We start from the raw sequence: 3,614 nt of genomic DNA, 5'->3' as shown, positions 1-3,614 counted from the left end.
TATATTGGCTTGTACAAAGAAAGTGAATTCGGGATACCTCATCTATCTCGTTAATTTACTCATTGATTATGTTGCTGATATTGCTTCTAAAAGCATTTTCTCATCTCCTTTTTAGGAACACCCAATAGCTTTGAAACGGTATGGCTTAAGGATGTGACCACAAGTTTCCAGACCGACAAACGTGCACTCATTGACTCTGACCTCCCGAACGATTTGACCTTTCAACTTACACGCGGGTCAGAAACTCTCACCTTAGATTTGAAAAGGAATCATGACATTAATCCACATGCTGACGTATATTTTGCACGAAAATTGAAAAACGGTCGACCCGTTCTGTTAAAATCACGAAATTATGAAAAGGAGGTAAGCTTTCAACTGATTTCTAAAAAACGTTTGGTTAAACTAATAGTTGATAGTTTAAATATAACTGTAATGATACATTTCCATATATGAACTATATAACATTTATAAAAGTCTATTAAAATTTTACGTTATTCATTTTAAGAATTTAGGTTTCTCAAACAGATTCTTGCCACAATTGCATAATTTCCTCAACAAAAGTGGAATAAATTTCGAAAATCTTCTAAACTTAACTCTAGATCCTTACTGACTTCATATTTGTTTCTCAAATATATAATGGCGAAGCGGATATAGATTGATATTTAGAGCAAGTACATATTGCCTTCACATGCGTTTTAGTATGTAGACTTAAAACTAAATAAATAAATAAAGCAAACGTAATAAGAAAACTACAAAGTAATATAAAATCAAGTATTTATCTGTATTGTTTAAAACAAGTTCAAACTTTTAAATATGGATTGGATACATCCAGTGATATCTGATACAAAATAACTCGTAAAATACATTTCTCAAGATAACGGACGAAAATAAATTTTAACGGAAATAATCATAATAATATTTTAATAAATTTGTGATTTGTGATTTGTGATTTTGATTTTTAACGTAGCTTTAACAATTTTTCAGTCATATCGCTACGATGTCTGCAATGTGGCAGTTTATAGTGATGTCTAGCACTGGGGCATCATGCTGCAGACATGTAGCATGATGTCCCACCCAGTCACATTATCCTGACACCAGGCAGACCAGTCCTAACACTAACCTCTTAATGCTGAACGCCAAGCGAGGCAGCTGTTAGTACCATTTTGTAAGTCTCTGGAATGACTCGGACGGGGATCGAACCCACGACCTCCCGCATCCTATTTTAATACAACTCTGTCTCTAAAATTTAGTAAATACAAGATACTAATAGAAAATAAATAACTAATTGAAATAATATTAACTGCATAAATAAATATTTCTAAAAACTTTGTGGCGAATATACTAGCAAATATGTTACTTCATATTCGAGACATAACATATGTTCCAAGAGAAAGAATGAAAACAAATAAATAGACATACAAACGTAAAAGAATGGGGTGATCAATTAGAAAAATGTTAAAAAGAGTTTCAAACAATTCTTTTGTAAAGAGATTTTAAAAAATCTACAATAATGGCTCAATTTTGAATAAGTAATTAAGTTTTGCCTATTAGTTGACCGATGAAAAGCGTAGCCATGAGTAAACTAGATAAATAATTTGATAGATCTTTAAATGTACATGAAAGATATTCAAGAAAGTGATATGAGTAGTAACTGGTTTAAAGCTGAGATAGTAATTTAGGAATAGCATGTCAGACTCACTGGAACAATTACTGTACCAATGCGTTGAAATAATAGATTTATTTACTACGTCAGTACGAACGTGGAAGTTGCTGATTAGACAACTCAAACCACATAAGGCAGGAAGCTAGCTTTATCATCACCAACATAACCAAACGTTGTATTTCATGATGACTTTTTTATATCTCAGTGTACCATTCTCATAGTATTCATGTTCTGTACCATGTAAAATATGACAATATTATGTATCCAACAAATATAGATTGATTATATAGATAAAAAGAAAATCATATATTATGTATTTTAAGTTAAAGTTTAAGTGCTATAGCACCAAATGCAATTGCTCACAAACAGAAAAGAAAAGACTTTGGATACACCACCTTAGACCATTGAAAACAGGCCATTTAAACAAACACGACAATAAAAAGACAACCAAACACAATAAAAAACAACATCTTGTTGCAACTGGAACACTATAGTTTAAATAATTCTTTCAATTTGCATATTAGTCAACCATTCATCTGTACTTACTACGACAACAATGAGACGTCTGGGATATAATTTCAGTTAAACATATAGCAATGTGTGTTATCAATTTTTAGGTGAATAGAAACCAGTATTCAGCATCCGTATCAAGTTGAAGCCAAATGGAAAAGAATGAAATCCTTAAAGAGTTAACCATGTAGAAATAATTATGTATAATTTTGTAACCTCCCCTTTTTATTTTTTGGTTGTATTCTGTCTGTTTTTCTATTTGCATTTTCAAAAGACTCGTTTAGAGTAGCAAGCGCTCACACACAAACACACACACGTATGTATGTATGTATGTATATATATATATATATATATATATATATATATATATATATATATATATATATATATATATATATATATATATATATATATATATATATATGAATGTGCGTATATACGCGAAGCCGCGATGCAAGAACGGTAAAGCCAACGTACCGTTTCCAAGAACAATCGTGAAAACGCCATACATAATTCCTTAACAGACTTAGTGAGTTAGCTGTTAAAATCAATAGTTTCGATATAAAATTAGTATCTATGGGGACTAGTGTGTGTGTGTGTGTGATTATGATTTTTAACGTAGCTTTAACAATATTTCAGTCCTATCGCTAAGATGTCTGCAGTTTGGCAATTTATAGTGATGTCTAGCACTGGGGCATCATGCCGCAGACATGTAGCATGCTGTCCCACCAAGTCACATTATCCTGACACCAGGCAGACCAGTCCTAACAATAGTCTCTTAATGCTGAGGGCCAAGCGAGGCATTTGTTATTACCATTTTTGTAAGCCTTTGGCATGACTCGGTCGGGGATCGAACCGGTGACTGTCTTTATTCAAACATTTTATCAAAGCACTTTCCTTTTTTCAGAGAAAATAATCACTTGAATTCAGTAGTTTGAAGCACATAAAATTAGGCTCAAAATAGTCACAAAATAATACAACTTAATGTACTAGATGTTAAAGCATGACTTGTAAAATCCTCCTAGTCACAAAATGATATAGTTATCTGCTTGAAATCAGGTCACAATTAGCATTTTTCAAAATTACCATTACTTAATGGAAAATAACCTTCTAAAATGATATGAGCTTCTTGTATCTACAACACAATAGCTTACAACATTCACTTAGGGAACTCCAAAACTCTTCCCTGATCAACATATTTACTCCTTCTTTGTTTTCCTGATTAATAATCCTGATAATGAATTCATTCACATAGAGAATAATGAAACTATTATTATGTAGACAATAAAAAGTAACTGTCTTTTCGTTTCTTTGGTACGTATCTGGTTTGGTATTTATTCTCTGTAGTTTTGACAAAGGCATTGGATGGTTCCACAATTGCCTGGATTGGTTTCGTACCAGTTGCCAAAATTTACATATTTCTTTGAACAGGATGTGGCTT

This window comes from Sinohyriopsis cumingii, unplaced genomic scaffold, assembly GCF_028554795.1.
Source record: "Sinohyriopsis cumingii isolate HCF-2022 unplaced genomic scaffold, ASM2855479v2 utg002028l, whole genome shotgun sequence".
NCBI lineage: Eukaryota > Metazoa > Mollusca > Bivalvia > Unionida > Unionidae > Sinohyriopsis > Sinohyriopsis cumingii.
This window is presented reverse-complemented; position numbering follows the sequence as displayed.